The following is a 13,254-nucleotide window of genomic DNA, read 5'->3' as shown; positions in this document are numbered from 1 at the left end:
GTATTCATGAATCTTTTCTTTCTGTGTGTTGATCCAATGTAATTAGTTGCCTCAAGTTCTTGCCTTTTTGACTTCCCTTCCAGGATTGATTGTAAATTGCAACTATGAGTCAAGTAAACTCTTTCTCTCTTAAGTTGCATTTGTCAGCATACTTTATTAAAGCAACAAAGAATGAAAGGAATGAATGAACTATCAATCACTTCCTCCCTTGCTTCCTACTTGTTTCTTTCCTTCCAATTCTTCCAAACCTCTTAAATCTTTCATGATACTTCTAGATCAACTTCTTCACAGCTGGTAAATCTGATGGCTTTATGATCTCTACTAAACTGTCTTAAAGCCTTTAACCCTGAAATCCAGGCACATAATCAAACAACCTATATCCATAAACATCTCTGGTGTCTGAACAAAACAGAACTTGTAAAAATTTCCTTCCTGTACTCAACTTTAGTCTACCTTGGTGTGTCTTGAGATTAGATATTGTTAATTTTCTGGATTTGTTCTTTTTTTGTTCAAGATTGTTTTGGTTATTCAGTGTTTTGTAACTCAATATGAATTTTAATAATTGAGTTTCTTTTCTATTTATTTTATTTTGCATTCACAAGGCAGAGGATCATGACAGAACTCTGATTAGATACATGCTTGCTGTGCACAACACAGGCTAGCATTAAACTCAATGATTCCCTTTGCTCTGTCTTCCATGAGGTACTGACTTGTAACATCATGCTCATCTTAATTATTCACAACTGAAACCTCTTCAGTAGAAAATGCAATCCTGGTTGACACTCTTTGCATCTGTAGTAAGGCTCATGCTTCAATTTGATGGATGACATAATTGACTATTTGATGCCTTGAAAGTTTGAGAAAGTTTAATTCTTTCATCTTCTTTCCCAATGGGCCCTCTTTAGAGCAAGCATTTTCTTCTGCCCAGAGACAATGTATGGTGGTCTATACAGTCAGGGCTACTTGTGTTGGACTGAGTGAATCTGCACAATGCTGGGCATCAATAACAAGGAGCACACTTGTGCTACATCCAGGTCACATTTTCCAGAAGGAACTTATCATTGAAAGAAGTTCATATTTTGTTGCTGTCATTTGATCACCCAACTGATTCTTGGCTCAAGATGGAAAACCATAAGAATCCTTTACTGCCTCCTTCATACTTCTTACAATACCCTTCTGCTGACATCCATCACCCTTCTGACTGGACATACATGTTACATACCTCCCACACTAAGCATAGATTTCCAGATAGGACTGAATCGCCTTGCCTCCCTAACTGTGAAGACACTTCTTTCTCTGATTCTGGAGCCTTTCCAAAGTATTGCCCTTCACTGTAAATATCCAAAAAGATTACTAGACAATTGGGAGGTTATTGAATTTTTAAAAAAACATCTTTAATATTTTGGGGAAATAAATCCAGTTTTGGTCTAGGTAAGTCCTACAGAAAAGCCTATAGTCTTAGAAGGTACATATGCCCCACTATGTTTAAGAGCTATGTACATAGGATATAGTACTTGCACTGAACAGCCATGATCTAAAAATCACTTCTTTCCACACCCTCTAGGTTCAAACATTTATAAGTGTCCTCAAAACCATAACAATTGAGAAGTCTAACATTTCAGACTTGACATAAAACTTCTATTTGAAAATACTCTTTCAGTCAAAGACTCAGAAAAAGATGACTATAACCTAAGAACATACTGTAACATTTCTAAGCAAAGCAGACCACCAATAATTCTGACATAGGAAATAAAACAACCGTTCAAGCACATTTACTCAAGCTGATAAGAGCTTTTGTAGCTGAGGCAAAGTGGGAGTTCTATACAAAACTAAAATTTGCTCTCATGGGAGTCTAAACCAGAACTTTAGGATTTGTTTCTTTCTAGCTAAACACTTACAAGAAAAAAGAAGAAAGATAAGCCCAGAAATGTCTAACTAAAGCCATGTGGAGACACTCCTGAGATACACATATTTTCAAACTAGATTAAATCACCCAATCACAGAGAGAGATTGCAAGTATAATCAGAAATGAGATCAACCTGGAAGATACGGGCACAGGGGAAAATTCCTAAACAGAGCAGCAATGGCCTGTGCTGTAAGATCAAGAATCAACAAATGGGACCTCATAAAATTGTAAAGCTTCTGTAGGGCAAAAGATACTGTCAATAAGGCAAAAAAGACCACCAACAGATTGGGAAAGGATTTTTACCAATCCTAAATCTGATAGGGGACTAATATCCAATATACACCAAGAGCTCAAGAAGCTGAACTCCAGAAATTCAAATAACCCCATTTTAAAAAATGGGCTACAGAGCTAAACAAAGAATTCTCAACTGAGGAATACCGAAGGGCTGAGAAGCACTTGAAAAAATGTTCAACATCCTAAATCATCAGGAAAATGCAAATCAAAACGAGATTTTGAGATTCTACCTCACACCAGTCAGAATGGCTAGGATCAAAAATTCAGGTGACAGCAGATGTTGGCAAGGATATGGAGAAAGAGGAACACTCCTCCATTCCTAGTGGGATTGCAAGCTGGTACAACCACTCTGGAAATCAGTCTGGTGGTTCCTCAGAAAACTGGACATAGTACTACTGGTAGATCCAGCAATACCTCTCCTGGGCATATACCCAGAAGATGTTCCAACTGGTAATAAGGACACATGCTCCACTATGTTCGTAGCAGCCCTATTTATAATAGCCAGAAGCTAGAAAGAACCCAAATATCCCTCAACAGAGGAATGGATACAGAAAATGTGGTATATTTACACAATGGAGTATTACTCAGCTGTTAAAAACAATGAATTTATGAAATTCTTGGGCAAATGGAGGTATCTGGAGGATATCATCCTGAGTGAGGTAACCCAATCACAAAAGAAGTCACTTGATATGTACTCACTGATAAGTGGATATTAGCCTAGAAACCTAGAATTCCCAAGCTACAACTTCCAAAACACAAGAAAATCAAGAAGGAAGACCAACGCGTGAATACTTCATTCCTCCCTAGAATACAGAATAAAATATCCACGGAAGGAGTTGCAGAGACAAAGTTTGGAGCAAGACGAAAGGATGGACCATCCAGAGACTGCCCCACCCAGGGGTCCATCCCATAATCAGCCACCAAATACAGACACTATTGCATACACCAGCAAGATTTTGCTGAAAGGACCCTGATATAGCTGTCTCCTATGAAGCTTTGCCAGTGCCTAGCAAATACAGAAGTGGATGCTCACAGTCATCCATAGGATGGAGCACAGGGCCCCCAGTATAGGAGCTAGAAAAAGTACCCAAGAACTGAAGGAGTCTGCAACCGTATTGGTGGAACAACAATATGAATTAACCAGTACCCCCGGAGCTTTTGTCTCTAGCTGCATATGTAGCAGAAGATGGCCTAGTCAGCCATCATTGGGGAGAAAGGCCCCTTGGTCTAGCAAACTTTATATGCCCCAGTACAGGGGAATGCCAGGGCCAAGAAGTGGGAGTGAGTAGGTAGGGGAGCAGGGCTGGGAGAGGGTATAGGGAACTTTTGGGATAGCATTTGAAATGTAAATGAAGAAAATATCTAATAAAAACTTTTAAAAAAGAAAGAAATGAGATCGAAGGAGACAAGGAAGCATCACCTAATAATGAGAGAGTTCACAGAAAAAAGGACATCAGAACGCACAAGATAGGAAAAGGTACTTCAAGTACATTTGCTCTTATCTGAATTCTTTCCTTAGTTCAAATAAGGCTGAAAAGTGACCATTGTGTTTAGCAACCTGGAGATCACTGATGACTTTATTCAATTCAGACAGAAGAAGCCTAGCTTCACTGCTGCCCAGCTATGTAGGCTTGGTTATCTTTGATCTTTCATCTCTTTAAAAATCTTGTTCACATGCTCCACTATGTTCATAGCAGCCTTATTTATAATAGCCAGAAGCTGGAAAGAACCCAGGTGCCCCTCAACAGAGGAATGGATACAGAAAATGTGGTACATTTACACATTGGAGTACTACTCAGCTATTAAAAGGAATGAATTTATGAAATTCCTAGGCAAATGGATGGATCTGAAGGGCATCATCCTGAGTGAGGTAACATATTCACAAAGTAACTCACACAATATGTACTCACTGATAAGTGGATATTAGCCCAAAAACTTAGGATACCCAAGATATAAGATACAATTTGTTAAACGCATGAAACTCAAGAAGAACGAAGACCAAAGTGTGGACACTGTGCCCCTTCTTGGAATTGGGAACAAAACACCCATGGAAAGAGTTACAGAGATAAAGTTTGGAGCTGTGAAGAAAGGATGAACCATCTAAAGACTGCCATATCCAGGGATCCATCCCATAATCAGCTTCCAAACGCTGACACCTTTGCATACACTAGCAAGATTTTGCTGAAAGGACCCAGATATAGCTGTCTCTTGTGAGACAATGCCGGGGCCTAGCAAACACAGAAGTGGATGCTCACAGTCAGCTATTGGATGGATCACAGGGCCCCCAATGGAGGAGCTAGAGAAAGTACCCAAGGAGCTAAAGGGAACTGCAACCCCATAGGTGGAACATTATTATGAACTAACCAGTACCCCGGAGCTCTTGACTCTAGCTGCATATATATCGAAAGATGGACTAGTTGGCCATCACTGGAAAGAGAGGCCCATTGGACTTGCCAACTTTATATGCCCCAGTACAGGGGAATGCCAGGGCCAAGGGGTGGGGGGGGTGGGTAGGGGATTGGGGGGGGAGTGTATTGGGGACTTTTTGGATAGCATTGGAAATGTAATTGAGGAAAATACGTAATAAATTTTTTTTTTAAATCTTGTTCTCTAGGCAATACTAAGGATTCCTAGTTCAGTAGGATACCAAGTTGATTAAGTGGAATAATACTGCCAAGGGCTCCATACAGGGCATGTCACCTCACAAATACCAGCTGCTGTATATTCTGAAAGGACATACAGAAGTCATGGATAACCCAGTCCCCTTGCTTTTACTTCTCATAGCAGTAGCACTGGATGATGATGGTCCTCCACATACACCACACCCATTCAGCCACACAAGACTTGAGTTCTCTTTTCCTCCCTAAATCTGAAAAGTCACCCTACCCCATACATTGACATATTTACAAAATGAAATTTTGCCACATTTTCATAAGGCAAACACAGTGATGGTCTCCTAAGCATCTCCAGTTGCCTTTGGCTTAAGAGATAGAGGAGTCAGGCATCTCATTTTCAGCTCAAACTCTTAACCTAAGGCCCTGCCAACATTCCATGCTCTCAGTGAGTTTTGAATACATGCACATGCCTTAAATATGCTCATGTACTCACTGTGGAGTGTTCAACTTCTAAATTTACAGCACCTAATAAAAGTATGTGCTGAAAATATTCCTATCTGCCTACAACATGTCTGTAGGAGAACTCTAGTGGCCAATAAAAAACTTCGATTCCCATTTGACAGTGCATGGGGTAGTAATCCCTGTGCTGACAGGTGGCTAGTAACTTCAGAAGTAATTGTAGAGATACTGTCTGCAGATGTTTGGGAATGTAGTACAAATTCTCACAAATGGGTGCCATAGGAATATGTGGAAATGATGGCTGATATAACTTTTATTATAAAGAGACACATCCTCCCCCCAAAAAACATCTGGAAGGTCTGTGTGTGAAAGAATTAGAGGTAGGTAACGGGGCTCATGCTGAGACACTTGGCATTTTATACTCACACACAGCTTCAGGATGTCAGCCAAACCCTGAACTGGTGTGAGAATTCTAAGCTTTCACCCCACATGTCCCCCTCATGGATGGGAGCTGGGTGAACAATTCTTCTCTTTTCTTTGTTCAACAAAAAGAACAGACTAGGTTGATATATCAAATGTATAACTTCTGACAACATGCACAATGTGAGTGTGTGTGTGTGTGTGTGTGTGTGTGTGTGTGTGTGTGTGTGTGTGTGTGTGCAGAGTTCCTCTTTCCAAAAGCTATTGAAGTGAAATATGTTGCCAAGATACAACTGCTTGTGACTCCAGATTCCAGAAGATGAGTTTCCAAAAGAGAGTTATTTTTCAGGACCTGTATTCTGCTAAGCACATTAAAATAATGTTTGGGGATGTACTATCTAAAAAAAAAAATACAAAGACTGCCTTCCTACTATTTTGAATTCTTCCTGGTTAGCATTGAAATATACGAGGTAAAATTCATTAATTGAATAATCCCTTTCTCATTAAGCATGTCACCATTAGTGATCCAGATATACAGATCAATGTATTATATAATGTGTTCCCTACGGAAGCTGTGTTCCTAGAACTGTCCCTCATTAATGCTAATAGATTTTTTTTTTAACTTTGGTAAAGCTTTATTTACAGAAATGCCCTGTAGTCCATAGCTGGGAATAATATGTCTGAATTAAAATATTTAAATATGTATCCTTTGGATTATAGCACCACTATACTCTAGTTGAATAGCTGTGAATAGTTGTGTCCCTAGCTGCTCAGGATTTCAACTTACAAATTAATAACTCCAATAGGCCAACCACTTGACACTGCAAACTCTACCTCAGATAGAGCAGATGCTGTAATTATATTTTTAGGGCATTTAGCAAAACATCTTTCACACTTTTCATTATTCAGACTTCATTAAGCCTAGTGATACAGGATTCTCTACTTGGCTGCATTTTTTTTTTATTTGCGTGACTGGTGTGTGTGCACATACACACAAATGAAAGAAAAGGAACAGAGGTCCTCTGGGTTTTAAACACTAGCTTTAGACTACTCATGAATCTTCTTCAGGACAAAAATATGTTACTTTCTGAAATATAGACTTTACTTTTAAAGCATCCAGTTGATTGCCATAGTTCTTCATATTGGTGGTTGTATATTTAAAAAATAACCTTTCCCAAAGAAAGACAGGACTTTTATCCTCATCAGCTGAAAATTCCTAGCCTGAAGAAGTCTGTTTTCTTACTCTGGGTCTTGACTAATGAACAGCTTAACAGTGCACCGTATGGTAGGGACATACAGTGAGTCACACAATGATGAGTTAGAGGGATAAATACCAGCTTTGCAGATCAATGCACTGCAACTTTTCTTAAAGTCCTGGATGCCAGTTAGAGATCAGCTAGTAGTTTTCCCTATGTGTTCATACAGAGAGAGGCATTACTATCTATGACCTCACAGGAGACATACAACAGAAACTCTAAACTTGTCCTGTCCTGGTCTCCTCCCACTGGATATCTTCCCTTGGTTGACTTGACTCTGAACTCTTTAATAAACCAGGTCTAAAGTATTGGTACATGTGAAAGAATATTCAACACCTTCTATGAAGCCTGGAAAACCATTGACTAGAAGAAGATCCTGAGAGCCTTGCAGACTTTCCGAGAGGCTGTCAGAAATCAATGCAGTCTAATGACTTGTATTCTTTGAAATGGGATCTGGCTGATGAACTAACTCATGAAACATCATAGATGTCTATATGTCTCTGTGCTTATCAACTTGTTACTCAAAAATAAAAACTTTAAAAAAGAAGAAGAAGTTCTACTTTGACTTCTGCACCAGTTCCACCCAGCACCAGTCTCTCCTTTTCACTGCCAGGGGCATGGTGGCATTTCCCTTGGAGAGCATAAGATCAGTCTCTTTTAAAAGGTTTTAGCAGCACAAGTCAACTAAATTACTAAAAAGATATTCTACAGTAAAGTCTCTAAAAAAAAACTTCAAGCAAACAAAGAAACTGATACACACATAACAAATCCCACTTGGAAAGAGTATAAGTCAGTTCATAAAATTTTACATGTTCCTTGGGCAGCAAACTCTGAGAACCACATGGTACACAACTCACCTGATTGTTCTTTTTTTCAGGAAGAATTAGTGGAATATGATCCCTACCTCAGCAAAAACCAAGGTATACCCTAAACATCTGGGTAAGTAGGGTTTTCTCTTACACCCACTATTGAATAACATTTTAAGATTTAGGGTGTGCCAAAATGAAGGCTGAAGAAACTATACATATATACACACACACACACACACATATGTGTGTGTGTGTGTGTGTGTGTGTGTGTGTGTGTGTGTGTGTGTGTGTGTGTCAAGAAACTTGGAGAGAAATTTAAATCTCCTAAAAGAGATATTGGTGGTTTTTAACATTTTCTCATATTTTAAAGATAAGAATTTATTCCAATGTCCCAAAATAATTACAATAAAGTCAGTGTCTCAGATTATTTTCAGTATCAAATATTAATCAAATATATAGCCTATTTAATTTACTATGTATAATGCAATGATCTAAACAATGTAACTCCTTTATATGTCCTACGTCCCCAAAGAGTGTACATTGTTGTGGAAATTTTGATATCTGTAAGTAGGTAGACATTCTATAATCATCTTTAAATATTTTTGTGTTGTTCAAAGAGTGCTGAGGTGATTACATTAACTAATAAACTATGAAATTCTCTTTAGTTAAGAGGCATTAACTGAAAAAACAAACCCTCACATAAAGGTTGTTCTCTTTGCAGATGAATAAATTTCTATTTGGTGTATGTAGCACATTTTCATTATCTGATCACCGGGTCAAGCTTCTAGACATCTAGGCTGATTTCCCCTTCTTACTATTATGACTGGAATAGCAATAAACATGTATGGACAAATATGTCCATGTAAGGATATGGAGTTCCTTATGTATATGTTCAGGACTCATAACCCCCCCGTACATATGGTAATTCTATTTTAGGGTTGTTGTTTTGTTGTCCTTGCTCTTGTTGCAAATGTTCACACTGATTTTTACAATGGCTGCCCCAGTTCACATCTGACCAACAATGTGTAGGTGTCCCCTTTACCCACAGCTTTGTCAATATTTACTACCATTTGTTTTCTTAGTCACAACCTTCTCAGCTTAGGGGTGAGATGAAAACACAGGGTAGTTTTAATATGCATTTCCCTGGCTGCAGCAGGTGAGGCGTCCCGGGTCCCTCAGAGATCAGTCTGCACAGGTCAGGTCTCAGACTGCGAAAGGTGAGCAAGCAGACTGCAGAAGCAACACAGCTTCTGGGACAGACCCTGTTTCATTCTCCAGACATCCTGGCACCTTCCTCGCCAGAGAAGAGGTGTCTGCCTGGGAGGGCTCTGACTGCCAGAGTAGGAGAGAGAACCATCTTGTGTCCCACCTCCCTCAGAGACCAGTCTATGCAGATGAGCATGCAGACTGCAGAGGCAACACATCTTCTGGGACAGGCCATGTTTCAGGCCTTCATCTTCAGCCAGGAGGCAAGTCTGAACACCAGATATCTGTGCACATTCCTTGCAAGAGGAGAGCTTGCCTACAGAGAGCACTCTGACCACTGAGACTCAGGAGAGAGCTAGACTCCCAGGTCTACTGACAAAGGCTAACAGAATCACAGGAGGAACAAGCTCTAACCAGAGAAAATTATAACAACTAAGTCCAGAGATTACCAGATGGCAAAAGGCAAACTTAAGAATCTTACTAACAGAAATCAAGACCACTCACCATCATCAGAACCCAGCACTCACACTTCAGCCAGTCCTGGATACCCCAACACACCTGAAAAGGAAGACTCGGATTTAAAATCATAGCTCATGATGCTAGTAGAGGACATCAAGAAGGGCATTCATAACTCACTTAAAGAAATACAGGAGAACACTGCTAAAGAGGTAGAAGTCCTTAAAGAATTACAGGAAAACACGACCAAACAGGTGATAGAATTGAAAACAAACATCCAACCTAAAAAGGGAGGTAGAAACAATAAAGAAAACCCAAAGTGAGACAGCTCTGAAGATAGAAGCCCTAGGAAAGAAATCTGGAACCATAGATGTGAGCATCAGCAACAGAATACAAGAGATGGAAGAGAGAATCTCAGGTGCAGAAGATTCCATAGAGAGCATTGGCACAACAATCAAAGAAAATGCAAAATGCAAAAAGATCCTAACACAAAACATCCATTAAATCCAGGACACAATGAGAAGGCCAAGCCTATGAATAATAGGAGTAGATGAGAATGAAGATTTTAAAGTTAAAGGGCCAACAAATATCTTCAACAAAATTATAGAAGAAAACTCCCCAAACCTAGAGAAAGAGATGCCCATGAACATACAAGAAGCCTACAGAACTCCAAATAGACTGGACCAGAAAAGAAATACCTCCTGACACATAATAATCACAACAACAAATGCACTAAATAAAGATAGAATATTAAAAGCAGTAAGGGAGAAAGGTCAAGTAACATATAAAGGCAGGCCTATCAGAATTACACCAGACTTTTCACCAGAGACTATGAAAGCCAGAAGAGCCTGGACAGATGTTATACAGACACTAAGAGAACACAAATGCCAGCCCAGGCTACTATACCCGGCCAAACTCTCAATTACCATAGATGGAGAAACCAAAGTATTCCACAACAAAACCAAATTCACACATTATCTTTCCATGAATCCAGCCCTTCAAAGGATAATAACAGAAAAAAAAAAAAAAACAGTACAAGGATGGAAATCACGCCCTAGAAAAAGCAAGAAAATAATCCCTCAACAAACCAAAAAGAAGACAGCCACAAGAACAGAATGCCAACTCTAGCAACAAAAATAAAAGGAAGCAACAATTACTTTTCCTTAATATCTCTTAATATCAATGGACTCAATTCCCCAAATAAAAGACATAGACTAACAGACTGGCTACACAAACAGGACCCAAGATTCTGCTGCTTACAGGAAACCCACCTCAGGGAAAAGGACAGACACCACCTCAGAGTGAAAGGTTGGAAAACAATTTTTCAAGCAAATGGTCTGAAAAAACAAGCTGGAGTATCCATGCTAATATCGAATAAAATTGACGTCTAACCCAAAGTTATCAAAAAAGACAAGGAGGGGCACTTCATATTCATCAAAGGTAAAATCTACCAACATGAACTCTCAATTCTGAATATCTATGCTCCAAATGCAAGGGCAGCCACATTCATTTAAAAAACTTTAGTAAAGCTCAATGCACACATTGCACCTCACACAGTAATAATGGGAGACTTCAACACCACACACTCATCAAGGACAGATCCTGGAAACAGAAACTAAGCAGAGACACATGGACACTAACCGAAGTTATTAAACAAATGGATTTAATAGATATCTACAGAACATTATATCCTAAAACAAAAGGATATACCTTCTTCTCAGCGCCACATGGTACCTCCTCCAAAATTGACGATATAATTGGTCACAAAACAGGCCTCCACAGATACAAAAATATTGAAATTATCCCATGCATCCTATCTGATCACCATGGACTAAAGCAGATCTTCAATAACAACATAAATAATAGAAAGCCAACATTCACGTGGAAACTGAGCAACACTCTACTGAATGATTCCTTGGTCAAGGATGAAATAAAGAAATTAAAGACTCTTTAGAGCTTAATGAAAATGAAGCCACAACATACCCAAACTTATGGGACACAATAAAGGCAGTCCTAAGAGGAAAACTCATATCCCTGAGTGCCTCCAAAGAGAAACTAGAGAGAGCACACACTAGCAGCCTGACAGCACACCTAGAAGCTCTAGAACTAAAGGAAGCAAAATCACCCAAGAGGAGTAGACGGCAGGAAATAATCAAACTCAGGACTGAAATCAACCAAGTGGAAACAAAAAGAACTATTCAAAGAATCAATCAAACCAGGAGCTGGCTCTTTGAGAAAATCAACATGATAGAAAAACCCTTAGCCAGATTTACTAGAGGGCACAGGGACAGTATCCTAATTAACAAAATCAAAAATGAAAAAGGAGACATAACAACAGAACCAGAGGAAATCCAAAACATCATCAGATCCTACTACAAAAGTCTATACTCAACAAAACTGGATAACCTGGATGAAATGGACAACTTCCTAGACAGGTACCAGGTACCAAAGTTAAATCAGGATCAGATTAATGATCTAAACAGTCACATTTCCCCTAAAGAAATAGAAGCAGTCATCAATAGTCTCACAACCAAAAAAAAAAAAAAAAAAGCCCAGGACCAGATGGGTTTAGTGCAGAGTTCTAGCAGACCTTCAAAGAAGACCTAATTCCAACTCTTCTCAAACTATTACACAAAATAGAAACAGAAGGTACTCTACCCAATTCATTCTATGAAGCCACAATTGCTCTGATACCTAAACCACACAAAGATCCAACAAAGAAAGAGAACTTCAGACCAATTTCCCTTATGAATATCTATGCAAAGATACTCAATAAAATCCATGTGCCCAGGCGTGGTGGTGCATGCCTTTAATCCCAGCACTCGGGAGGCAGAGGCAGGCGGATTTCTGAGTTCGAGGCCAGCCTGGTCTACAGAGTGAGTTCCAGGACAGCCAGGGCTACACAGAGAAACCCTGTCTCGAAAAACCAAAAAAATCCATGCAAACCTGGATACTTCATTCCTCCCTAGAATACAGAATAAGATATCCATAGAAGGAGTTGCAGAGACAAAGTTTGAAGCTAAGGTGAAAGGATGGACCATCCAGAGACTGCCCCATCCGGGGGTCCTTCCCATAATCAGCCACCAAACGCAGAGAGTATTGCATACGCCAGCAAGATTTTGCTGAAGGGACCCTGATATACCTGTCTCCTGTGAGGCTTTGCCAGTGACTGGCAAATACAGAAGTGGATGCTCATAGTCATCTATAGGATGGAACACAGGGCCCCCAATATAGGAGCTAGAGAAAGTGTGAGACCCCGACTTAGAGCGTTTCTCCCTGGAAGGTAAAGCCCCTGGATGTTCCCCAAGCTTGTTTTCCCTGATCTTTAAAAATACAGCTAGAAAGAAGCTCTTTGTTCTCTGTAGCCAGCAAAAGACCTTTTTGTTTCTATACTGTACTAACAGAGATGCCTGCCTTCCTGTGCCAAGGACATGGAGATAGATGCCAGAGAGGAGGCTGCAGCTCACTCCCCTGCCCCTCACCAGAAAGGAGCTGTAGCCAACTCTCCTCCCAACTCCTCCCAACTCTCCTCCCAACTCCTCCCAACTCTCCTCCCAACTCCTCCCAATTCCTCAGCTAGCTGTTAAAAGCCCCCTACTGTCATTGTTCGGGATTGAACTCCCCTGACCTGCACAGTGGAGGAGGGACTTCATCCTCAGCTAGCTGATAATAAAACCTCTTGCAGTTTGCATCAGGTGTGGTTTTCTCTTGGGAGACTGGGGTGCTGGCCAGCTCATCCCGGGACTTGAGCGGAGGCCTAGCTTCGGGGGTCTTACAAAATCACCCAAGGTGCTGAAGGGGTCTGCAACCCTATAGGTGGAACAACAATATGA

General features: G+C 40.1%; 1 long non-coding RNA gene across 3 annotated transcripts in view; it reads left to right on the top strand.

Moving 5' to 3' along the window:
- Positions 1-13,254, top strand: part of LOC110292003 (uncharacterized) — a 96,374-nt gene that overhangs the window by 13,807 nt on the left and 69,313 nt on the right. For 2 of the 3 annotated variants that reach the window (XR_015046630.1, XR_015046632.1), the window contains exon 2: positions 7,828-7,889. This is a non-coding gene — a long non-coding RNA (uncharacterized LOC110292003). Of the gene's footprint in view, positions 1-7,827; positions 7,890-12,825; positions 13,011-13,254 lie in introns of those variants that run through there. The other variant, XR_015046631.1, reaches the window with a different exon arrangement.

Source organism: Mus caroli, unplaced genomic scaffold, assembly GCF_978045245.1.
Source record: "Mus caroli unplaced genomic scaffold, Mus_caroli_1 scaffold_3, whole genome shotgun sequence".
In the NCBI taxonomy this organism is placed as follows: Eukaryota; Metazoa; Chordata; class Mammalia; order Rodentia; family Muridae; genus Mus; species Mus caroli.
The sequence above is the reverse complement of the archived record's forward strand: the minus strand, read 5'-3'. Positions and strand labels throughout refer to the sequence as shown.